Below are 26,751 nucleotides of genomic sequence, written 5' to 3' on the forward strand. Positions count from 1 at the left end.
CTGGCAGGCCAAGTTTCTAAAGGTGGCATTTTCAAAATTGTAATTAAAAACTGACTTTACCATGAACTAGGGGTTTTCATTACAATTTTAAAGACACAAAACATGATATAGCTACCTGCTCCCAATTAGAAATTACAGCTTATTAAATGTAATGAGGAATCGCCAATGTTATCCTATGGGAGGGGTAGGCCTTACAGTAGTAAAAAAGCAAATGTAGGAGTTTTTCACTACCAGAACATGTAAAACTTAAAAGTACACGTCCAGCCTTTTAATTACACAGCACCCTGTCCTGTGGGTTACCTAGGGCCTTCCTTAGGGGTGACTTATATGCAATAGAAGAGGTGCTTAAGGCTTGGCATGAGGGATTTTAATGCTAGGTAGACATGGCAGTTTCAACACTCCGTCCATCATTTTATTTTGTTTTGTGATGTTGCCTTGTGACTATACAATACCAATGCAGACCTAATGACCATGTTGTTTTTTTGCTTCACGTGAACATTATAATTTTAGATCTGGGACCGGGGTAAATTGAAAACATTGTCAAAACATAACATTTTACATGACCTGTATTTCTTCTTTTACGGTCGGTTCATATTAGATCATCAAAAATTGCAAGTTCTGGGAGTGAGTGAGAGAGTGAGTGGTTTGACATTATGTGATAATGTTATGATATATTGTAATTTTTAATGTTTTTATGTTAAGAAGCCCACTCTATAGCCAATGTATGAAATGTTGGCTTGTGTGTTGTATATATGTTATTGATATACAAAAAAGAAATGAAACATAAACAAAGTGGTAATGAACAAATAGTTGTATTGTATTTAGAATTGTTTTTATTTTTAGTCATTGGTCAGACCAGCTTGAATGTGAATCGTAAAAGAAGAAATACAGGTCATATGGGATGTTATGTTTTGACCACGTTGTTTTTGCTTACAACTTCAAAATAGCTGAACAAATATATACCAGCCACCAAATAAAACCGTGCACTGTTTACCCAATCAAGTGTACTTTTTTTAAATGGCTTAAGTTAAACGCGGATTATTATATGAAATAAAAAGTGGTTATTTTAAGAACCTGCTTTTAACTTTTTCTGCTCTAGATCAATCTGCTTGATATTTGGCAGAAGAAAACCCTAAATGATGCACTTTTTGTCCAAATCAATATGATAGGACAAAGTTAACAATTAAATAATGGATTTCCCCTTGTAGTTTTTTGTCACCCTTAACTAACTAAGTGTGTAGGGCGGCTAGACTATAGTGTAAATCAGTGGACTCAGTGGGAGTAGGCAGTGTTTAAATATCGCAGGTTCAGACTATATCAACGCTTTGACCTCACAAGGTGTCCATTAAGCTATGTTATTATCTGATAAGTGCATTTGACAGATCAGATGTGAAACGCCATATTGTACTTTTTCTTACCAAAATGTTTACAATGTACAATGTGTGAGTGACTTTAGCATAGCGACTTCAAGCATGATTGAGGTTGCTGTTGGTGGGGCTTGTTTCATTTGGTGTTGTGTTATGGATTTGTTGTGGTTCTATGTTGTTATGCTGTTTTGTTCTGTTATTTTGTGCTGTCTTGTCAGCGTTGTGATTTTATAATGTGGTGTTGCTTTTTTTGTTTCTTGTTGGTTTTATTTTATAGTTTGTGTTGTCATGTGTTATGGTTCTTCTAAGTTATTATTGAGTTGTATTGTAGTTTGTGGCTTCATGTGGTGTGCTGTTGTTGATTTGTGTTGTAGTAAAGTGCTGTGCGGAGTTGTGCTGTTATGCTGTTGTTTTGTTGTGGTTGATTGGGCCTGACGGGAAATCTCCAATTAGCACAAACATTATCTACGTCACTGGTGACACACCACAGAACTATTGCCTGTCATATGACCACGAATGGAAGAAAAAGGGCCCGGAAGGATTTCTTCCGTTTTTGTGTATAATAGTTTTAGACAATGGCCGCGTTATGTTAGACTGAGTGTAAAAATGATTTAACCAAAGCCGCCCACACACCGGTGTGCGCGGGAACCTGCCATGTTTGACAGAAGCAGCGGTACCACAGATGGATTTATCCCGCTGCAGCAGGAGCACCAGCATCTTTAAGCACTGAAGCAACGCAGCAGATTCGAACAGGGAGATTTAACACGTGTGCGCGTTCAGCTTCCTCCCTTCTTGTTTAATGCTAAAGCATGCTTTTCTCTCTGCCCGTTCACTGGTCCAGTCGGGCTTTTGCAAAACAACCAAGCTAGCTGTATGGCTGTGGATGATTCCAGAGCCATTCTAATGAAGTGGGAGGAAGAGCACGGCATTGGCTGGCGGATGTGCTCTCTATGAAGTCAGTACATTGCTAGGGAGCAACACAGCGGCACACTGAGGCGCGTTTTCGGGGCAAGGACACCGGATTACCTTTGCAAGGTAAGACTCGCGCCCTTTTCATTTAACTTGTGAAGCATTCAGTATTTGTCTGCGTGGTCTGTCATTATTTAGACGCAGTGGGTGTTTTGCTATTTTAATGCGCCTGTCAAGACTTACTAAGAAAGCAACTTGAATGTTATGAGTCGCTGTCAGTCTATTACGTGCATTCATGTCCCTTCTCTGGTTACTTAGCATGCGTATACCATCTGCTTAAAGGGTAAAATGGCAGCAGGTGCAGCGTGCCTCGTTGCTGCTCTTTGGTTAATAAACTGTTGGCATGAGGTGTATTTTTCACAGCCAGGTGTCATTGTTTCTAATTTTGTTGAAGGCTGGTTTTTGCAGCACCTCACTGTGCACTGTCCCTTGTGCTGCTAAAACAGGGCACGCGACAGTAATTGAGGATGCAAGGAAGTCTTTAATTCTTCCTGAAAGGGTGGGCTGCAGAACTCTACCTTCACGGCGGCAGTTTATAATTTCATCGCAGAGCTGGCAGTGCGTTCATGATCCCACGGGAAACAAAACACACATTTCTCGGCGTTGTTTTGTCAATATTTCTGTCCGTTGGAGTTCATGTGACCTTGCGTCTTGAAATTCATAGAAATTGAATTATTCCGTGGATTCTTGTTATGGGAAACACACTGTTCGGACTGGCCTGTAGGGCAGTGCAGTGCCCAGTGGGCTGCTCTGACAGATCAATGTGTGGGTCATTTTTTTCCTAGAAGTTGTGGATCTGTTTTATGGCCAGTTTAGGCCGGGTTTATTGTACATTTCTGTGATATTACCACTTTTTAGCATTCTGCTTCACTAATGGGGGCCACTTTAATGTTGGTGCCCAGGCCTATGGTTTGTCCCATCCGACCATGGAAATACAACGCTCTCTAAGCGTGGGTTGTAGCGTACATTTACAATATTGCGTTGGGATTCTTACGTAGTTCCGAGGTATATTTAAAAAAAACAGCAGATTGGAGCAAACGGACTCCTATAGCATCTATGTTGTACTGGCCAAGCTATGCTTAATGACTATAATTCCCATTTCTTACCTGCATAGTGCCTGTTGATTCGAGCTTCGTAAATCTGCATTTAGCATACATGCCAACAGTTTAGAAGAGGGAAGTGAGAGATTTAAAAAAAAAAAAACAACAACTGGAGAATGTATTTCTCCCTTAGACTTCTATTGAACCGTGGAGAATGTGAGGCTGGGGACAGCCAAAATAAAGCCCGAATCGGGTCTATTGCCATGTATGTTTTATTGATATTTGCTTTAGTAAATAAAGGCAGTGCATTAATCCTATGCACTTCAGTGACGATAACAAAGGAAGCTGACTTCGCTATATAGATTACCTTCTGCTTTTCACAGAAGATAGCATATGATAGCGTATGGTACTTTAGGGCTCCAGATTAAATATTTCTAATAGGAGCCATTGTCTTCTAAGTCAAAAAGTGCAGGTGGTTGGATTGACTATTACGCAAAGGAGCCAGTGTCCCTGAGTCAAAAATTGCAGGTGGGAAGCCAACATTTTAGAAGCTACAAATGTGATAACAACCTATTGAGTACACATTAAAAAGTAAGTGTACAAGTGAAAGCAAAATCATAAATATGCTCCCTTTTGTTGCATTTAGTTACCATCTACTGAGTAGAAGTTTGAGGACGGCCACTCCTTTCCACCTTTTGCTCCTTTTTCTTCTCACCACCAAAGACTTTTACCCTTATCTCCTGTTCCATCCTGGCAGTATTTCACCTGTCAACACACTGTGACCCTTATTCACATTCTCTCAGTACCATGTGCACACTGTCTCACCACAGTCTACATGGTCCCACTCCCTATCCGTACTCTCACGCATGTCCTCACTCATTCCTGTCCATACTCTCACCCCTAGCTACTGTTATCTACAACTCTCTCCCATCACTTACAATCTGTCGCTCTGCGTCCCCTCTTACACCTGGCATTCACTTTTGTACAGCACCCACACTGACAGAACTTCTGCTGTCACACCCAGCAACCACTGTCACACCCACAGGAGCCCACCCACATAAATTCACTCTGAATCACCATCCACTTTTCAACCCTTTTGTTCCTATCTGTAAAATAAAAGAAAAGAAAATCGCGAGTTTCGATTTTGCACAGATTGAATGAACATAATGAAGCTTAATCAATTCTTGTAGAATTTAAAATTCTGTGTGCATTTTACTTGTTTGTCTCCTCATAGAGTTCAAAACAGTCGCTGAGGAGCCCTAAACATCTGCATTCACTGTAATGGAAATCATCTCTCTTATATACTTCTTGGTTTGATCATATCTATAACATTTATTAATGCTTTTTACTTTTCATTTAACTGCTTCAAAGCACACCTAGGTGTTTTTATTTGACACTGTCTCGTCAAAATAGTTTTGGAACATGAAAGATTACCCAGCCAGAGTAGTCTGTAGGTAAATCTAGGTTTCACAATAGGTTGGTGCCTCTGAAAAGCAAAGGCCAGAGCAAAGTAAGCCTGACGTAACTGGCTCTGTCCCAGCCCCACCTGTGTTTCATTTCTCTTCTATATGATTACAGGTTTTCAAATGTAATCCACTGTCGCTTTGTAGGGAAGCAAGTCCTTTGTTTGTCACTGATACATGCATTTATTTTCAGAATGACAGGAAAATATACACTTATTTTATTTAATATGATTGTTGTCTTGGAAATATACTATATGACTGTTTGATTCTTAGCTCTGTAAGCCTTTTAAAATGATAACCCCTAATGAAATATTTAATAATTACTCTTCTCTTTCCTTCTTATCCCATATCTGAAGAAAGGCTTTCCACAAAACTGGATTTGAACTAAAAGAGGATATCCATATATTTATTTTAAATGTGTCTTTAATCACGTTTCATGACTATATAGCATTTATTAACTAGTTTATAAATAAAGTCTGGGTCACCTATAGTCTTCTCCTGAGTGAGCCTGGATATCTAACTAACTTATAAATATAGTGTAAGAAATCAACCTGGCATACTAAGGTGGGGGAGTGATCCAAGACATTTATACATGCTAAATCCAAACCCCCATAAGAACATTGCCAAGGTAAACCCACAGAAGTGAGCTAAAGACGCCCTGTTAATCCAGTTGTCATACTTACATAGTGACAGTTCAGCATAAGACATACTCTGGGGAACATTCAAGGATCAACACGTGAAATAATAAATACTGTTAAAAGAATAAAGAAGATAATCAACAAATAAAGCTTGTAAAAAAACAATTTAAATAACTATATTAAAATCCTCAAGTTAAAAAGTAATGAAAAAGATTAAGGGGGTCATTCTAACCCTGGCGGTCCAAGACCACCAGGGCTAAAATGACGGGGGCACCGCCAACAGGCTGGCGGTGCCCCGCTGGGCATTCTGACCGCGGCGGTTCGGCCGCGGTCAGAAGTGGAAAACCGGCGGTCTCCCGCCGGTTTTCCGCTGCCCAAATGAATCCTCCATGGCGGCGCAGCAAGCTGCGCCGCCATGGAGGATTCTGACACCCCATACCGCCATCCTGTTCCTGGCGGTTCTCCCGCCAGGAACAGGATGGCGGTATGGGGTGTCGCGGGGCCCCTGGGGGCCCCTGCAGTGCCCATGCCAGTGGCATGGGCACTGCAGGGGCCCCCGTAAGAGGGCCCCAAAAAGAATTTCAGTGTCTGCTTTGCAGACACTGAAATTCGCGACGGGTGCAACTGCACCCGTCGCACCTTCCCACTCTGCCGGCTCAATTCTGAGCCGGCGTCCTCGTGGGAAGGTAGTTTTACACTGGGCTGGCGGGCGGCCTTTTGGCGGTCGCCCGCCAGCCCAGTGTAAAACACAGAATAGCCGCAGCGGTCTTCCGACCGCGGTGCGGTATTCTGGAGGGGGGAAGTCTGGCGGGCGGCCTCCGCCGCCCACCAGACTTAGAATCACCCCCTAAGTGTCTGTATCATCCTCTCATGACCTTTGCCAAAGTTAGTCTGTTTTTGGGTACACGTTCACGTATGGTTAGAGGTTTTTTTTGTTGGGGAATATAATTATACCTTGGGATTCATTTTTTGTGGATCTCAAATGTCACCAGTGGAGTAGGTTCTAAAACTTAATCCAGTGATGGCACCATGAAGTTGAACACATCGACTTGGTCACTGACATGAAGAAAATAAATCTCCGGGTGATGGAAGGTGATTCTTTGACAGGACATGTTGGATGAGAGGTTTTGAGATGCCCTGGATGATGTCTCACGGTTGGGTCTTCATTAGTGGGACTGGCAGATTTTTTTTGTATTACCAATTGGCAGGACCCATAGGGTGAGCACTGGTCCATGGCCTTGGACGTTACAGGCGGGAACACATGGTGGAGAATTTTGTAGACATGATTAAAACTGAGTGTGCTAAGGTACCAATGAAGGCTGGGGTCGGTTGCATCTTCTCCTGATTAATGTAGACATTCTATCATGGTTATTCAGCATTATTAAATACCCATGAGTGTCACAAATTACGAATGGGTCAGACTTTTCCACACCTCTGAAAACATTTCCGCAGGTAAATATCTGCATGGCAAACCTGCTGAAATTTACTGGGTTACATAGCCCGGTAGATACCAGGACATGCAGGTTTTGGTTCAGAAAACAGCAAGATATTCCCCATTGCATTAAGGAAAACTAGATTTTCGAATTTTGCACCTGTTAAATTCTGGATCCCAGGTGTCGGAATTTAAAAAGTATGATAAATATCACATGTCCCTTGAGCGATCTCGTATTGAGGCAATAATCATTTTTCAGAATTGGACTTTTAACTCATACACTTTTATCAACATAGCACAAAGATGTAGTGGTTTTTCCTCTACTCGTTTTGATTTTTTTTTTAATTGACGTTACCAAAGTTTGCAAAATTAAAACAATATATGTGGCAACAATTTCTGCTGAGTTTGTGGGAAAAAATGAAAAAATAACATTTTTAGTAGGAGGTTTCTCCTGCAAAGTGTGTTTTTTAAATTATCGTTTTGTTGTACAACACTATTGTTGCGAGTGAAATTTGGCGAAGCAGAAACGTTTGGCAAGCTGGACGCGCGCTCAGAAAAGCCTCAAAACTAAGTTTGAGATGCAATTCTATTGTTAAACTTCGAAATAAGTAGCACATTCCCAGATTCAGAGACTTGTTTTTGGGCACGTGTCATCTATACTGATGTACCCGATGTTGTTTATGTAGTCAAAGTCCTGAACCGACTCTGATGCCTTCTGTTTCGTACTGTTCTTGATCACATGGCCTTCCCGTGCTGTGGGAAACCAATGAGAAACGACCCTCTTACACTGAACTTTTACCAAGCGGTCACCTAGATTGCAAGGCAAGGTTACTATATGTAATCGTAGTAAGCTTATTCGTGATTGTTCTTAATGTTTCTGTTTTATAAGCTGGACATACGCTCCCCACTTCCCTTCAGTTGTCGTTAAAGGAAACACCCATTAATGGAAGGTTTCACGTGCAACAGACTTCTAACGATCAAAGAAGGGAGATCTCTCTACTCTGAGTGCTTGTTTGTAATGACGGAAGAGGTATAATAACGACGTTTTGGAAGTGATTTACATTAGTGACTGTAAAGCTGAATTACAGAATTCAATAGGACATGAAGTGTAGTGGGCTTAGCATTAGGTCCCTGTAAAATAAATTAACTACACTATGTAACACCGTCCTAGAACTCCTGGGATGATTAATATTTAAACACACCCGTTAAATATTTTACACCTTCTCCTTAATATCACTTTACCTCACATTGAATGACACGGACTGTCTGTTTTTAGGAGATGGAAATAGGCGCAATTTATTTCAGCCGTACACTTAAGCCCAAGATTTTTTACAGCATTTTAGAAAACATTGAGCACAGAAAATTTCAGAGCTCAGTTACCTACACACGGCTCAACATATATTGCTTGCACAACCTTCTGAAAAGTAAAAAAAAAAAATTGTCAGAACCCTTTCGAATGCCACAGTGCAGACAGACACTACGGAGCTCCAAAGTTGATGGTTGAGGTCATTTGCCACTGGTGTCCTCTGGTCAGTCCTACTACAGCTCAGCAATTGGGCCAGGTTCAACCTTTTCTGCACTTGACTGCCAAGATGGCACTGGTGAACAGTCACAGGCTTCTCACAGAAGTAATATAGGTTGAAAGTGCTCAGAATCCAGAAATCATCCAACAGACACATTCCGTATAGTCCTTCAGCAGTCTCTATTAGAGGCGGGAATTGGGCTCACATACAGATAATGTTTCCCACAGGTTTAAATGTGCATTCAATAACTCTGATCGTAACCTGTTGTGTGCAGAATCATTACCTTTTTGTGCTTGAGTGAAGCGGTCATAGCTGTCATTCCTTTAGTGGTGGCAACTGCAAATCGTGGTCCACAACCGTAGTTGGGAGTCATATGAATGGTGGTATCAAAGTAGTCTTTTCGGAGCAGTTCTCAATGGGAACCTCAGAGGGAGTTCCCGGGGCCCATTTTCAGCAGTGGTTGCCCTGGGTGCCCCCTCTTAGTCAGTTTGCTTTCTTTGGGTGTTCCCCAGACTAGGAACATGCTGACTTTCTCCTAAATAGTCTCAACTCCTGCAGGGTCAGGAAAACAACTTTCATCTCTCAGCATGCAGGCATGCTTTCAGGCACCAGGCAGTCCCTCAGCCACTTTTGCAGGAAGTGCAGGTATGAAGTGATGTCCCCTTACCCCTACGAGATGGCTCAGAGGCAGACACCAGCCTAGTCGCACTGCGTTCCTTTGTGTACTATGCAGAGCACTTCCTGCCTTGATACTGAAGATCATGGAATTGGAACAAAGTCGAGTGGTTTTAGATTCCACTTTTATACACATTTTCTAGACGGGATGTTGATCATTGGTCTCAAGCTATTTTGGGTGTTTTTTTCTTCAAGTGATTAAAATTATTTCTGGTCAGAGATAAGAAATACGATTTCTCACGTTGTAAAAGTTTAAACTAAGCATTTGACAATCTAATATTTTGGGTCCTGGTCTGACCAGTCTTCAAAAGTTGAACAATTTGTGCCTCTAACTTTGCTATATAGAGGTTGCAGATTGGCAGGTTGTTAGTGGCAAGGTAATGGAATAAAAGCTATCCCCCCTCTAACAACGTCTGACTACATTAACATATTCCTTGTTTTCATCTGCATTAAAATAAATGGCAACATTAAAGATAAAACTGTTTTAGGAAATCTGCTCACACTTAATACATTTGTAACTTTATTATATTGATCATGTTTTTGCAATAGGATGCTTATTTTATCCTGGCTGTTTTATTCCTTTTCTCATCAGCTTTCTACTTGGATAACGCATTTCGTTAAGGTGTACAACATTTCATTCTCCTTTGCGGATGATTGTTTTTTCGTTCTCTTTTGCAATTTGCCTCTGGTTTGATTACTTCCCTTACTCTGAAACGTGTACGTTTTCTAAATAAACGATTTAACATACAATTAACAGTCTAATGCCTCGTAAGAGTTGTAGACTTGGGGCATTTCAATTGAACCTGATTACCATGGCTTGGGCCAGGACATGGATATACAAGGAAATACTTGTCCCTGGTGACAACGAGTCCTTAGCGTCTATGGAAAGTATTACATTTAATAAAGCTTAGAATTGTACTGGCCAGCACACCACATTTCCTTTCACTGAAACATTAGAAATAAGATGATATAATTCATGGAACGGTGTTAAGTTGCACAGGAGTCAGAAACTGCTGCTGTGATTAAAGCTGGTGTCCCTCTCTGCACCAATTAGTTGGTATGGCTGGCCCTGAAAGCAAGCTGCCAACAACATGAGACTACCAGTCCTGTAGGCTTATCAACCCTAATGTGATAGATCACGTGGCTTGCTTGGACCAATCTGAGAGACAGTAATAATGAACGAAGAAGAAGGAGCAATAGAAGATGGAGGACAATTGCTCTCTTCCTTGGTATTTTTTTTTATTGGGTGAATGTGGAGTGCCGGGATGCCACTACCATTGATAACTGGTGTCGGGGCATCACCATTACAATGCCAGCATCCTTGCTTTTTGGCATGGAGGTGATTATCTGTGGAAAAAAAAAATCTACCTCTCTGGGAACCAGTGCACAATCTCAGAGGGGCAAATACATATCTCACATCACAGCCATTACTATTTGAAGTTCTATTTCTTATGCTTGTAAACTGGGAAGCCCAACAAGAGAGAGGATTACATATTGATAACAGTTACCTGCACTGTCTGTTTCTCTCAGTGCACTGAGGCCATGAATATTGATGTACACTAACACAGAGTTGACAGAAGTAGCGAAGTAGAATGCAGTGTTTCAAAACAAAATGTCATATGTATTTGTGGTAGTGAGGGTCAGCTGCTGTCATAGCTCACTTGGAGCTAAAATACGTTTCGACTCCAAAAATGGTTTATTTACCATGGCATCATACTCACAACATCAAAACTCTATACACAAGTAAGGTTCGGCTCCCAGTCCTTTCTGGTGGGTTTCAGAAACTGGAGTGCTATTCAGGGTAGGTCTGGTCACGGGAGAAGGGTGTAAGCAGTCTAACTGAAAAAGGAGAATTAATAATACCACTTCTGATCCAAGCATGTGTGTTTCTCTCCAGCTCATTGAATTGAAGGTTTTATAGAAGTTACCTCCATAGTTTTGTTGCACCCTTTTGGAATCTGAGATTGCCTTGCCATGTGTGGCTCACACCAGTGCTTTAAATGCAAAAATAAAAGTGCAGGTACTCACTATTTAGAGTACTTGTTTGCTCCTAAGAAGTGCTGGTACTCTCCCGTTAAATGTATTTTAGGAGTGCTGAGAAGTGCAGGTACTCTCCCTTTCAAATTAAAGAAGTGCAGGTATTCAGTACCAGACAGTACCTGTTCATTTAAAGCTCTTTCCCACAAATGACAGAATGGCAGCTTGAGGTTCCAGACACTCTCTTAATGCAACTATCATCCACCTAAGGATGAAACAGCTCATCCCACACCTGGCCTCCGCTCACCAAGAGAAAGGATTAGAGATGCTGCAGAGACTTAGGTGTAGAGTTCATCTGCAGTTGGAGGTATCTGGACAATTTTATTTCTAGTGAATTGTATGTATTTTGGATTAAGAATCTGCATAGAATTTGACTAATATAGAAAAAAATGTGCGTCTTGGAAAATGTTCCCACGTGAGTGGCCGCCATTAAATTACAAAATGTCTTTTTTAAAAGCTTATGGGTATTAATTGAAGTAGCTGCATTAGGAGAAATGTAGCAATGTGTTAAAATAATGATTACATGTTATGTATTTGCTTTATTAATTATGAGCCTTAAGTTGGCGAGGTTTGGGCCTAGGTTTGCACAGACTCATATTAAGTGCACTGTTTAGTAAAGTTGTGGGAATGTATGTCTAGAGAAATTAATTTATGTTTTGTACATACTGTGTTGACCAAACGTTAGCAGATGTCTTTAATTTGCTCATGAGGATTGCTTGCTAGAATATCTTGTATTAGTAATTGTTACACTGTATATTTTGATGCATGAGACGACGATTTTCCCAGGAGATAACAATGGATGCACTGACTGGAGTACGGATGGATGCAAAAATGTTACCTTAATTTGTACTGTGACTCTCGAATGTTTAGTGATCAATGTGTTATCTAAATTGAGATTCTTTAGGATATTTGGATAACCAGTATTCTTATATGTTTATCAGTTGGTGTTAAGATTAATTTATTAATATAGGGAAATAAACTTTCTAACTTTTACATAAAGGCGTGGTTATTAGTGGCCTAATGGGTCATGGTGTGTAAAGATTACTGACTCCACAGAATATTTGATGATGTTTATTGATTATGATGAAGTAATTGCAATGTATTTGGGACTTATGGTGGAACCACTCTAAGCATAGTCAAAAGGTCTATCAAACCTCTAATGCGTCCCCTTATAAAGTAACATTAAGAGACCAAATAAGGATCGAGGCGCTAACACTAGTGAGTGTTTGACAAAAACATGGAATAGCATCAGAGGTGTCGCTGCTGTGGACCACATTGGAGCATGCAAGAACAGTGCAGCTAGGGTGAGAAGGAAGAAGGGGAAAGTTGCAGTGAAAGAGGATGCACTGGAACACCCCAGGCTGTTAAAGCTAAGTTCAGAGTGAGGATAGTCCTGTGACCTGTCATCCTTAATACTACTGCTTTAACCCCTTCGCTGCCAGGCCTTTTCCCCCTCCTGTGCCAGGCCTTTTTTTGCCTATTTGGGGCAGTTCGCGCTTAGGCCCTCATAACTTTTTGTCCACATAAGCTAACCAAGCCAAATTTGCGTCCTTTTTTTCCAACATCCTAGGGATTCTAGAGGTACCCAGACTTTGTGGGTTCCCTTGAAGGAGGCCAAGAAATTGGCCAAAATACAGTGAAAATTTCGTTTTTTTTTAAAAAAATGGAAAAAGTGGCTGCAGAAGAAGGCTTGTGGATTTCCCCCTGAAAATGGCATCAACAAAGGGTTTGTAGTGCTAAACTCAGCAGCTTCCTAGCTTTCAGGAACAGGCAGACTTGAATCAGAAAACCCAATTTTTCAACACAATTTTGGCATTTTACTGGGGCATACCCCATTTTTGCAATTTTTTGTGCTTTCAGCCTCCTTCCAGTCAGTGACAGGAATGGGCATGAAACCAATGCTGGATCCCAGAAACCTAACCATTTCTGAAAAGTAGAGAAAATTCTGAATTCAGCAAGGGGTCATTTGTGTAGATCCTACAAGGGTTTCCTACAGAAAATAACAGCTGAAAGAGAAAAATATTGAAATTGAGGTGAAAAAAACATCAATTTTTCTCTACGTTTTACTCTGTAACTTTTCCCTGCAATGTCAGATTATGGAAAGCAATATACCGTTACGTCTGGTAGACTCCTCTGGTTGCGGGGATATATAGGGCTTGTAGGTTCATCAAGAACCCGAGGAACCCAGAGCCAATAAATGAGCTGCACCATGCAGTGCGTTTTCATTCTATACCGGGTATACAGCAATTCATTTGCTGAAATATAAAGAGTAAAAAATTGCTATCAAGAAAACCTTTGCATTTCCAAAAAGGGCACAAGATAAGGTGCTGAGGAGCAGTGGTTATTTGCACATCTCTGAATTCCGGGGTGACCATACAAGCATGTGAATTTTAGGGAATTTCTCAAATAGATGTCTTTTTTACACACTCTCCTATATTTGGAAGGAAAAAATTTAGAGAAAGACAAGGGGCAATAGCACTTGTTTTGCTAATCGATGTTCCCCCAAGTCTACCGATAAAAATGATACCTCACTTGTGTGGGTAGGCCTAGCGCCGGCGACAGGAAACACCCCAAAGCGCAACGTGGACACATCCTAAATTTTGGAAAAAAACAGAGGTGTTTTTTGCGAAGTGCCTACCTGTAGATTTTGGCCTCTAGCTCAGCCGGCACCTAGGGAAACCTACCAAACCTGTGCATTTCTGAAAACTAGAGACCTAGGGGAATCCAAGGAGGGGTGACTTGCGGGGCTCGGACCAGGTTCTGTTACCCAGAATCCTTTGCAAACCTCAAAATTTGGCTAAAAAAACACATGTTCCTCACATTTCTGTGGCAGAAAGTTCTGGAATCTGAGAGGAGCTACGAATTTCCTTCCACCCAGCGTTCCCCCAAGTCTCACGATAAAAATGATACCTCACTTGCGTGGGTAAGCCTAGCGCCGGCGACAGGAAACACCCCAAAGCGCAACGTGGACACATCCTAAATTTTGGGAAAAAACAGAGGTGTTTTTTGCGAAGTGCCTACCTGTAGATTTTGGCCTCTAGCTCAGCCGGCACCTAGGGAAACCTACCAAACCTGTGCATTTCTGAAAACTAGAGACCTAGGGGAATCCAAGGAGGGGTGACTTGCGGGGCTCGGACCAGGTTCTGTTACCCAGAATCCTTTGCAAACCTCAAAATTTGGCTAAAAAAACACATGTTCCTCACATTTCTGTGGCAGAAAGTTCTGGAATCTGAGAGGAGCTACAAATTTCCTTCCACCCAGCGTTCCCCCAAGTCTCCCGATAAAAATGATACCTCACTTGCGTGGGTAGGCCTAGCGCCGGCGACAGGAAACACCCCAAAGCGCAACGTGGACACATCCTAAATTTTGGAAAAAAACAGAGGTGTTTTTTGCGAAGTGCCTACCTGTAGATTTTGGCCTCTAGCTCAGCCGGCACCTAGGGAAACCTACCAAACCTGTGCATTTCTGAAAACTAGAGACCTAGGGGAATCCAAGGAGGGGTGACTTGCGGGGCTCGGACCAGGTTCTGTTACCCAGAATCCTTTGCAAACCTCAAAATTTGGCTAAAAAAACACATGTTCCTCACATTTCTGTGGCAGAAAGTTCTGGAATCTGAGAGGAGCTACAAATTTCCTTCCACCCAGCGTTCCCCCAAGTCTCCCGATAAAAATGATACTTCACTTGCGTGGGTAGGCCTAGCGCCGGCGACAGGAAACACCCCAAAGCGCAACGTGGACACATCCTAAATTTTGGGAAAAAACAGAGGTGTTTTTTGCGAAGTGCCTACCGGTAGATTTTGGCCTCTAGCTCAGCCGGCACCTAGGGAAACCTACCAAACCTGTACATTTCTGAAAACTAGAGACCTAGGGGAATCCAAGGAGGGGTGACTTGCGGGGCTCGGACCAGGTTCTGTTACCCAGAATCCTTTGCAAACCTCAAAATTTGGCTAAAAAAACACATGTTCCTCACATTTCTGTGGCAGAAAGTTCTGGAATCTGAGAGGAGCTACAAATTTCCTTCCACCCAGCGTTCCCCCAAGTCTCCCGATAAAAATGATACCTCACTTGCGTGGGTAGGCCTAGCGCCGGCGACAGGAAACACCCCAAAGCGCAACGTGGACACATCCTACATTTTGGAAAAAAACAGAGGTGTTTTTTGCGAAGTGCCTACCTGTAGATTTTGGCCTCTAGCTCAGCCGGCACCTAGGGAAACCTACCAAACCTGTGCATTTCTGAAAACTAGAGACCTAGGGGAATCCAAGGAGGGGTGACTTGCGGGGCTCGGACCAGGTTCTGTTACCCAGAATCCTTTGCAAACCTCAAAATTTGGCTAAAAAAACACATGTTCCTCACATTTCTGTGGCAGAAAGTTCTGGAATCTGAGAGGAGCTACAAATTTCCTTCCACCCAGCGTTCCCCCAAGTCTCCCGATAAAAATGATACCTCACTTGCGTGGGTAGGCCTAGCGCCGGCGACAGGAAACACCCCAAAGCGCAACGTGGACACATCCTAAATTTTGGGAGAAAACAGTACCTACCTGTGGATTTTGGCCTGTAGCTCACCCGGCGCCTAGGGAAACCTACCAAACCTGTGCATTTCTGAAAGCTAGAGACCTAGGGGAATCCAAGGAGGGGTGACTTGCGGGGCTCGGACCAGGTTCTGTTACCCAGAATCCTTTGCAAACCTCAAAATTTGGCTAAAAAAACACATGTTCCTCACATTTCTGTGGCAGAAAGTTCTGGAATCTGATAGGAGCCACAAATTTCCTTCCACCCAGCGTTCCCCCAAGTCTCCCGATAAAAATGATACCTCACTTGTGTGGGTGGGCCAGGTGCCTGCAACAGAATAAGGCCCAAAACCTGAAGGGATAGAAGGGATAGCACAGCAAGATTATAAGGGCATATTCTTTTATACATCTTTAGACGGACTCTGCTTTGGGGACCCACATAAGTGAGGTGTCATTTTACTTGGGAGACTGAGGGGAAAACTGGGGAGTAGGAATTTTGTGCTGGAGCGGTGATCCTACTAAGAAAAATCAGGAAAATATGCTTTTTTATGCAAATTTTGAGGTTTACAGAGGAGTCTGGGTAAGAAAATGTTGGGGGAGCCACACAAGCCACACCTCCCTAGACTCCTTGGGGTGCCTAGTTTTAAAAAGTTTCTGGGTTTTGTAGGTTTCCCTACATGACGGCCGCACCCAGGACCAAAAACATAGGTGGGCCCTCCCGCTCAAACACAGGTATTTTTGGAATATATCACTTTGATGTGTGCACATACGTCCGTGATGTGCCAAACACTAAAATTGTGAAAAGAAACACACTTAGGTTATGTGAAGAAGACCCCTCACCCACCAACCAAGTTGGTGGCATGTTTCATCATCGGGGTCCCACCCGAGGCACCTAGCGTGTCTCAAGTGTGCTGCGACGCCTGATTACAGCGGAGCAGGTTTTGTCATTTGTACCACACATACTGGTTGGATTTGGCACGAGGGTGAGTGATGGTTCAGTAGATCAAATTTTATTAACAAGAGATTTCACAAAAGTGAAATGCACTGGTAATAACTGAAAGGCCAAAAAACTGAACCAATGACTCACAGCTCGTGAGCTGTAAAGCCACGACAAGGCACCAACCGCTTTACAGTCCATTCACACACCTTTCATACATGAAATGCACTAGACCATTCACGCCGCCAGCCACGGGCCCAGCACATTACAAGACTCTCATCCACAGACAGCGCCAGTCAAGGGCCCATCACTTTCATACGCCCACATGCCTGATACAGCAATCACACCAGCTGATGAGTGTGTGGACTGGCGTTTGGCCGGCACTGCCAGCCAAGCGCCACACCACCAGACAAGTGCCACCCCACCCACACCACCAGCCAAGCGCCACCCCACACACACCGCCAGCCCAGCGCCACCCCACACACACCGCCAGCCAAGCGCCACCCCACCCACGCCGCCAGCCAAGCGCCACCCCACCCACGCCGCCAGCCAAGCGCCACCCCACCCGCGCCGCCAGCCAAGCGCCACCACACCCACGCCGCCAGCCAAGCGCCACTCTACACATGCCATCCCCTTTTTTTTGTTTTTAAACAACAAAGAAACCACTAATCATAAATTAGTACAAAACTACAAACACAAAAGCTCTAACTGAATACATGACTAATGCCAACCGTGAAACCGAACATATAAAAATATAAAACACCAGTTTACGCTCACGGAATTTCCCAATAATTCTTCTGTGTGTGATAGCTCCTGAAACAGCCACCCACACACAGCCCAGGCTTTGAAGGACAATCAGGGCAGTACGTCCTAGTCTCCTTCCTGATACCTCTTCGAGCACAGACTCTACATCTCTTAGCAGGAAAGTTTTTTTTGGCCGTGGGAGGAATGTGCTCAGCAAAGTGACGATCTTTCAATCTAGCCACATCCTCCACCACTGCTTCTCTAGGAACTCTTGCCTGTTCCAGCACAACAAGGCTAGCTATGATAGACTCCTGAAATTTCACAAATGTCATCCTTGACTCTGGAGAACTATCCTTAAACACAACAAAAGCATTAAAAGTTGCCAAGTGGAACAAGTGAAGCGCTAATTTCTTATACCACACATAAGACTTACGAGCAGCAGTGTAAGGTTCTAACCTCTGATCTACTCTATCAACACCACCCATGTGCTTATTATAGTCTAAGATGCACACAGGTTTGCGCACTTCGGCAACCTGACCCCAAACAGCCACAGGTGAAGTACTCTCATCATGGATGGTGCTTAGCATGTATACATCCCTCTTGTCTACAAATTTCAGAGCTAGCAGCTCATCATTCCGCAAGGCACTGCACTGTCCCTTCTCAAGTTTTTTACAGACAAGCTCTTTTGGATAGCCTTTCCGATTAGAGCGGATTGTGCCACAAGCAACAGTGTCCACTCTGAACAACTCCTTGAACAACCAAACTCCAGTGTAGAAGTTATCTACATATAAATGGTGACCTTTGTTAAACAGTCGTCTACCAAGTTCCCACACAATTTTCTCACTAACTCCAAAAGTGGGAGGACAACCAGGGGGGTCAATATTGGAATCCCTACCAGTGTAGACCCGGAAATTATAAACATATCCTGTACTACTTTCTGACAGAATATACAATTTAATTCCATACCGTGCCCTCTTGCTAGGAATGTACTGCCTAAAAACCAAACGACCCTTGAACAGGACCAAAGACTCATCTACAGATATTTCTTTCCCTGGAACATAGATCTCTGAAAACCGATCTACCAAATGATCAAGGGCAGGTCTAATCTTAAAAAGACGGTCAGAATCAGGATGATCTCTTGGCAAGGCTAAAGCATTATCTACAAAATGCAACATCCGAAGAAGAAGCTCATACCGGTTACGACTCATGATGGCAGGAAATATAGCAGTTGCCATCAAGGGACTAGTAGACCAATATGAAGACAGCGACGGCTTCCTTATCAGCCCCATCAAAAAAGTTAAACCCAAGAACTTTTTCAACTCTTCCAGATTTGTGGGAATCCACCGGCTAGCTCTAGAGTGTGGCCTAAGTCTGGCAGCGTTGTCCCTCAAAAACTGCTCTGCATACAAATTAGTCTGCTCAACAATCTCTTCCAAAAATATATCGTCCATAAACAACTCAAAAAAGTTGACGGGCAAAAAGTTTTCCGTATTAACTCGACACCCTGGAAAACCAGTAAACGCAGGCAACTGTGGCTGCTCCATGTTTGGTGCAACCCATGCGTCAGGTCTTCCAATGGGAAGCCTTTCAGCCGCTGGCTCCTGCACCATTGGCACATCACTGTCCTCCTCTAAAACAGGCCCTTCATCAGCACTGAGAGTGGCTTCATCATCAGATGATTCATCTCTGACAGAAAATTCACTTCCAGAATCCTGCACTTCCTCCTCTGCCTCAGATGCAGAGTCAGTCTCATATTCATGGTCAGAAGATGACTCAAAAAGCACACTAACAACCTGCTGAGCGGTCATCCTACGGCTGGCCATGATCCTTCCTACAAAAATTAACTGGACAAATACACCACCAACAACCAGCACTGTGTAAGATAAGTAACAAAGTATAGGTTTATCACTAAGAATTATAAACTCAAAAACTATACTGCTCACTTGCCTGAAAAAGCTTGACTCACCAGCAACTACTCTGCACAGCCACAGCAATCATCAACGATATCCCACTAAAAAGAGAAAAAAAAAAGCAAATTAGACATAAGACAACACAATAATCATTGTGCATAACTCTAAGGACAATTTCACACACAATCCTGCATTCAGTACACCACCTACAAACATGTCATTCATGCATTGCAAAAATACTCACTTGGAGTAAATTTATTTACTTACCTAAAACATGCAACTACGCAAACCGCAGGACAACTACTGCCAAAACTGCAACAAGCCACAGCAAAGTCAGCAAAAGCTTTGAACTAGAACAAAAAGGAGAAAAACTGTTATTATCATAAAAGCAAATACTTCGCCAGTTGACAAACACTCCGCCACTAACCATTTTTTCATTTTCCCTTGTGTCTAGTCTTCTCTGCTTGGGGGAAGATGGGCCTAAAAAAAAATAGGCCAATCTACCCCGAAGGGGAGGGGGCAGAAATCACCCAGATTACATTGCACCCTTTGGGGGGGGGGCGACCCTTGCCCAAGGGGCCACACCCCCACACAAAGCACACACACACACATATAGTATCCCTGGCGCTATGGGGATTCTGCCCCCCTTGGGGACAGAAAGGCCTAAAAAATAGGCATATCTGCCCCCAAGGGGGGCAGAACTGCCCAAAAATACATGTGGGCCCCTGGGGGCGACCCTTGCCCAAGGGGCCGCCCCCCAACACAAAAAATAAAAACCAACAATAAAATCCCTGGTGTCTAGTGGCTTTCTGCCCCCCTTGGGGGCAGATCAGCGTAAAAATAGGGCCAATCTGCCCCCAAGGGGGGCAGAAACGACGATAAATACATTGCGCCCCCGGGGGGAGCGACCCTTGCCCAAGGGGCCACCCCCCAACACAAAGCACACATACAAACATATCTTTCTGGCGCTATTGGGATTCTGCCCCCCTTGGGGGCAGAAAGGCCTAAAAAAAATAGGCCTCTCTGCCCCCAAGGGGGGCAGAACTGCCCAAAAATACATGTGGGCCCCTGGGGGCGACCCTTGCCCAAGGGGCCACCCCCCAACACAAAAAATAAAAATCAACAATAAAATCCCTGGTGTCTAGTGGCTTTCTGCCCCCCATGGGGGCAGATCGGCCTAAACATAGGGCCAATCTGCCCCCAAGGGGGGCAGAAACGACAATAAATACATTGCGCCCCTGGGGGGAGCGACCCTTGCCCAAGGGGCCACCCCCCAACACAAAGCACACATACATACATACTATTTCTGGTGCTATTGGGATTCTGCCCCCCTTGGGGGCAGAAAGGCCTAAAAAAAATAGGCCTCTCTGCCCCCAAGGGGGGCAGAACTGCCCAAAAATACATGAGGGCCCCTGGGGGCGACCCTTGCCCAAGGGGCCGCCCCCAACACAAAAAATACAAATCAACAATAAAATCCCTGGTGTCTAGTGGCTTTCTGCCCCCCTTGGGGGCAGATCGGCCTAAAAATAGGGCCAATCTGCCCCCAGGGGGGGCAGAAACGACGTAAAATACATTTGCCCCCAAAGGGGAGCGACCCTTGCCCAAGGGGCCGCCCCCCAACACAAAAAATACAAATCAACAATAAAATCCCTGGTGTCTAGTGGCTTTCTGCCCCCCTTGGGGGCAGATCGGCCTAAAAATAGGGCCAATCTGCCCCCGGGGGGGCAGAAACGACGTAAAATACATGTGCCCCCAAAGGGGAGCGACCCTTGCCCAAGGGGCCGCCCCCCAACACAAAAAATACAAATCAACAATAAAATCCCTGGTGTCTAGTGGCTTTCTGCCCCCCTTGGGGGCAGATCGGCCTAAAAATAGGGCCAATCTGCCCCCAGGGGGGGCAGAAACGACGTAAAATACATGTGCCCCCAAAGGGGAGCGACCCTTGCCCAAGGGGTCGCTCCCCCACACTAATATAACACACACACACACACACACATACTGAAATCCCTGGTGTCTAGTGGGCATTCCTGCTGCCCGATCGCATCGCGATCGGGCAGCAGGAATGCTCAAAGAGACATCGAGGGAAAGGAAAACCCTTTCCTTTCCCTCGATGCCTCTCTCAGAGCACCCCCACCCCGCACGAAGGTGAAAAACTCACCTTCTCCCTTAGACGCGCTGGAAGCAAATGGCTTCCAGCGCGTCTTTCCCCCTTTCCATGAAATCAGCGCGCGATCGCACGCTGACGTCATGGGGGGGGTGGGCGTGAAAGGGGAAGGGATTCCCCTTTCAGCCCTGGCCTGGGGGTGTTGGGACTGCCAGTCCCAGGACGTAATGGTTACGTCCATGGCGCCACACGGGCGCTGCCATGGACGTAACCATTACGTCCCTGGCGGGGAAGGGGTTAAAGAAGTTGTTATGGGTGCAAAAGAAACAATTTAAAACTGACCAAGTGCTGTTTTCACAAAAACTATTGTGTGCTTGGAGGCAATTGACTCAGTTAAATATAAATTTATTACATTTATTTAACAAAATGGTTACCTTTGCTTGTTGTATTTATGTTTAGGTTGAGCCTACCAGACGCAGCAGCTGTTTAATTGCAAAAGACGTATTGTGGGCTTATAGAGGCCTTACCTAGGCTTATGGCCCTCTCATTGCTTACTATGGGTTGGCTTTATTGTCACTCTCATTTACTTGCTCCTTATTTGATGTCTTTCCTTGTTTCAGCTTGGTAATATTCCATTTGTCCCTCACCTGGTGATTAGCCACTTTATCATTTCTCTGATCACCTGGGTCTTATAATTTCCCCTGCTGACTTTTAGCAAACTATTTTTTTCTTTTATCTTTAGCACTTGGTGCAAGTGTATGTGTTTTCCATCTGTCTCCTCATATCTTTCTCTTCCCAACCCATGCTTGTGTCACTCTGCCTTGCCTGTGTGCTTTCCTCCCACCCTCTCAATCGAAGAACTCTCTCTCACCAGTGTGCTTCTGAGAATGCGTTTTCTCCTCCTGGTCAGGATTCAAAAACACTTTCATCTAGGTTGATGGGGTCTTTGGACCCAGTGAGGAGTGTGTTTAACCACATACAATCATTCCAATCTCAATCAATACAACAACACGTTTGAACACCATGACTAACCTGGCCATGGAAAAAAACTCCAATCAATGTAAAGTTTCAAAGCATTATTATAACCACAAAGCCAAAGTCACATAAATAGTGTACAAGATCAAGTTAAATAGATAAATGAAAACCATAGACTGACCAAATCAGCGAAACAAATTTTATCTACTCAATATCAATACCATTAAGCATTCCAGAATAATTATACACACTAGCAATGATATAATTTGTGCAACAGAAACAGATTTCAAATCTCTCCAGGATGACATCAGTCAAATCCATATTCACAGATCAATACATAATTTCTTATGGGCAAGGTTTTCCCTACTGCTATTGCAAATTAGAACAAGCAAAGGTGGGAATGGGCTAACACATGCGGGCAAAGACAAAAAGGAAAAAGAGACAAAAATAATTTAGAAAAGTCATCTATCTTGGGTTAGATTAGACTAACTAAAAATCAAAATAAACAGATGTCAGCATGCTAAACTAATTAAAATAAGGCAAGGGGACAAATAACATTTCAATTGATTATACCTCTCCTGGGATCAGCATACAATTCAGGTTTGTCAGCAGAGCACTTCAGATTCAGCAGAATTCATCAGAAGCAACATCAGGGGAAAGTGCAGAACATGAGCTGCACATCAGGATAATGGATGGGACAAGTTAATTGAATTCAAAAGGGGAATTTTGCAACAGAAGAATCAAGTTTAACTCTTACACTTCTCTCTGTCCTGTGCGCCACATGCCTCTCCAGCCCTTGTGCTTCACCCCCCACCCACGCTTGTGTCAGCAAATTTAAAGAAAGAAAAGACGCCCATGTCATTTTGTAAAATAAAAAAATAGTGATGATGCGATGCTTAAATTAATGTAAGCTACTGTTAACCAGAGGTCCACACCCCAACCCATTCGTACTTTGCCCTCCATGCCGCCCCAGACTATGCCCAGTCATATGCAATTCAGTTTGGTCCTGCTCCAATAGGAGTAGTCCAGCATGCAGTTGTCTACAAAGTGATGCAGCTATGCATCATCACACTTTTTTGTTCTTTTCTTTAGCTTTGGTACATCTGAGCTTGGAAAAGGATGCGTATTGTGCTTGTGTCAAGTCTCTGCTGCGTAAAGTTGGTAGGTGTGTTTGTGTGCCAGAGTTGCTTCTGAGTGAACGCGGTGGAGTGCACACATGGATGCTTCCATGTGTCAGGAGAAAGGATCCCCAGCAGCTTTCTGCCCCCAATAGTGGGTTAATTCTGTACTTGAGGCAGACTATCTCCTAATGTCACTGCTCTCACATCAGTCCTCTGTCAGCCTAGAACAAAAGGAAGTGGGTTAGGCTCATCATTCAGTCTAGTGCAGGGCTATTTTGTGACCTTGATAGCAGTGTACACTCTTAACTACGGTTTCTTTTTCTGACTTTTTATTAATTTTATAGCATCAGAGTAAAACAGTACATAAACATATGCCATAAGTTGGTGATTTCAGTCCACTAAAACCCACACAATTGACATCTTCACACATAAAAATACAATTTTACAACTCACAGTAAGCATTGAAAACCAATGTTTCAGGCTCACTCAAAGGCTGCGTAGTCTTGAGTTCAGGAATTCCATATTTTAACATATTATTTATGCACCCCACATGCTTTATATACCAGTTGATCAAGTGCAGTTTAATGGTTCATTCCACTGGTCTATTCTGATTGAAGGGGCATGGGCATCTCCCAAGTGCACACTACTTCCCTCTTCACCACTAAATAACCCATAGCCACTAGGGCAGGAGGGGTATGAGGTTCACCAAGTTGTCCATGATGCCCAATAGGGCAATTTTAGGATCTAGTTCCAGGTGATGGTCCATAACACTGCTTAGGACTCTTTTGAGTGCCATTAACCATGAACAGCTGGGCATTCCCAGGCAGTGACTTAAAAAACTAAAAGGTATAAGGTGAAGAATCACACTGAAGGCAATCAGATTTGAGAGAGAGAGAGTAGTACAATTTGTGAAAGTTGCCCTGAGGCGTTGTAGGGACTCAGTGAGATGATCTCAAGAGATTTATATACCCTTGAGATACCTCCTTTACCAAGAGTGTCTGATATTACTCTACACTGTAGGGGGTTGTACTCAGGTACTGCAGTGAGTCTGTTGCAGTAGGTATCCAGGGCATGTCTCAGTTGTGGGTACCAATAAAATTATGAATTATGAAGGTTGAGGTCTTCTATTAACTCCTGGATTGACTTAATGTGGCTATCCTGGCGAGTGGATTTACCTATTCAGTCCCATTAAACAAACTCTGAAAGCTTCACCACTTCAGCCAACTATGTACCCTGCCACAGCGGTGTTGCAGTTTTTATTCTGTTATGCCATTTGATGTTTTTAAGCATGGTCTGCCAGAAAAGGATGAGGAGTTGTTATGTCCTGAAGTAATGCAAGGCCAGATTGAAGTAAAGATGAGTTTATTGTAAACACAAAGCAAACAGCACTCCATGTCATGACTCTCGTCCTCCTGCCTCACCAACTCACCGTCGTAACTATGACAAAAAGAGCCTTCCCCATAACATTCTAAAGGACAGATGACACAAAGACAAAAGGAAGTACCCCTGACTAAAGATCAAAACAAACCTCCCTTCCCTCAACAAACAACGTCCCACAGACCAACATCTCTAAACAAACACTAAGGACCACATACAACAGTAATACAATACAAACATGAATCCCCTAAAACACAATGTTACAAGAAAACATATAAACCAAAGCAAAGTGACCATACAATCAACTGGGAACTCCACTCTTCTGTAGAAGTAACAAGAGGATATAATCATTGAAATATTTGGGTAACCCTGATAACACGTCCCAATCTAGATAATTTATTCACTCTGGGACTCGTTTTAGGCCGATAAATCTTTTGACCCTGATTGAAGTCTCCTTTAGACGAGATAACTAGTCAACATGTCAATCAATAATCCTCATCGATAATCACAGTAGCAAATCAATCAAGGAATCAGTAACGTCAATAAACTTGAAACGCAACATGACATTTCCGTCATGAATAACCACACAGAGTTTAGTCCGATTTATGATATTTATTCCCTATTGATTACACTCTACTAGCAAGTTTATTAGTCTCAAAACCAAGAAGCACATCAACATTGTCATAATATGGCAACTCGAATAAGATTTCCTCAAAGCAAAGATCATGAATATTAGGACATAGCACAACGTCAACATGGATTAACTTTAGAAGAGTATCATTAGCGCATTATTCAACAAAGCATAGATTCAGTCATTTGTCTATTTGCGTCCGTTTAGTGCACCCCTTAACAAACCTCGAATTAGCATTAGCATGTTGGGCTTCATGCAAAACAATTTTGGCAACACAAATTTAGAAAACATCTATCTACGGTCTGTGTCAAAAGAAGCAGTTGGTACCTAGAAAGGAAAGGCAAATAGACAATCACAAGTTCATCATCATATAGTTACCCTCCGTAATGGGTCAGCATACAGAGTCAGTCTTCGTCCTCAGGACAGCAGTTGATTCGCCATCGGCCAGGAAACACAGCAGAGTTCAGTAAGATCGGGAAAAGGAGATACTTCCCTCATAAAGAGGAAAAGTATAGAATCGGGCAAGGCAAAGTAAGGATGGTTTGAGGAATCATCAGCAAAGTCTTTAGGCAGAGTATCAAGGTGACAGCATGGAATGGCTTGTAATGGCTGGTAATCCCTCGTGTCCATAATTTGTATATCAATCTTGTGGTACAGTCCCCTAATTTCCAATTGGGCAAGTTTTAACACACCATCATCTCCATCCAATAGTTTACTGATCGCCCCATCAAATTTGTCACCTCATAACAGTTCTCACGTAGTTTATTGGCTCCTGTGATTGACGTCTCCAGCGGGTAAAATGTCCGGTATGATTTCATGTTCTCGTGGTCCTCTCACAGACCCAGTCTGTAGTTCCATTGTCTATACCAGTTTAGGCAACCTTGCACCTGTTGTAAGTTTACACTGTTGCATTCAGCAAGAATGTCTCCTTGAGCAAGTCGAGTTTCTTGAGAATTAATCTACTACGGATACACTCATCTTCTAGCTTCTGCAAAAGTACAACTACATGTCCTTCAGCAAGTCAGCACACTGCACGTTAGAAAAACAAATTTAATATGAAACCAGACAGTGAGGCCTCGACTCACGCTAACTAAGGCCTAGTGAATTAATTAGCAAAACCTTAACGTATAACTCTTAATATTAGTATAAAATCATACATTAATACATTATTACTTCATTATTAGTCAATTTCATTAATCATCGTATATAATGGTGGCCACTCCCCGTGGGCACATTTCGGACTCACGTTTAGTAAAACACATTAATACATTTTCTATGCGGCATTATTATACATTAGTTCAT

The 26,751-nt window shown here is 43.2% G+C and overlaps 1 long non-coding RNA gene across 1 annotated transcript in view; it reads left to right on the forward strand.

Annotated features, from left to right (window-relative positions):
- The first annotated feature begins 2,325 nt into the window (after positions 1 to 2,325).
- Positions 2,326 to 26,751, forward strand: part of LOC138300737 (uncharacterized) — a 1,159,497-nt gene continuing 1,135,071 nt past the window's right edge. Inside the window, exon 1 of the long non-coding RNA XR_011204994.1 lies at positions 2,326 to 2,402. This is a non-coding gene — a long non-coding RNA (uncharacterized lncRNA). The remainder of the gene's footprint in view (positions 2,403 to 26,751) is intronic.

This window comes from Pleurodeles waltl, chromosome 6 (assembly GCF_031143425.1).
Source record: "Pleurodeles waltl isolate 20211129_DDA chromosome 6, aPleWal1.hap1.20221129, whole genome shotgun sequence".
In the NCBI taxonomy this organism is placed as follows: domain Eukaryota; kingdom Metazoa; phylum Chordata; class Amphibia; order Caudata; family Salamandridae; genus Pleurodeles; species Pleurodeles waltl.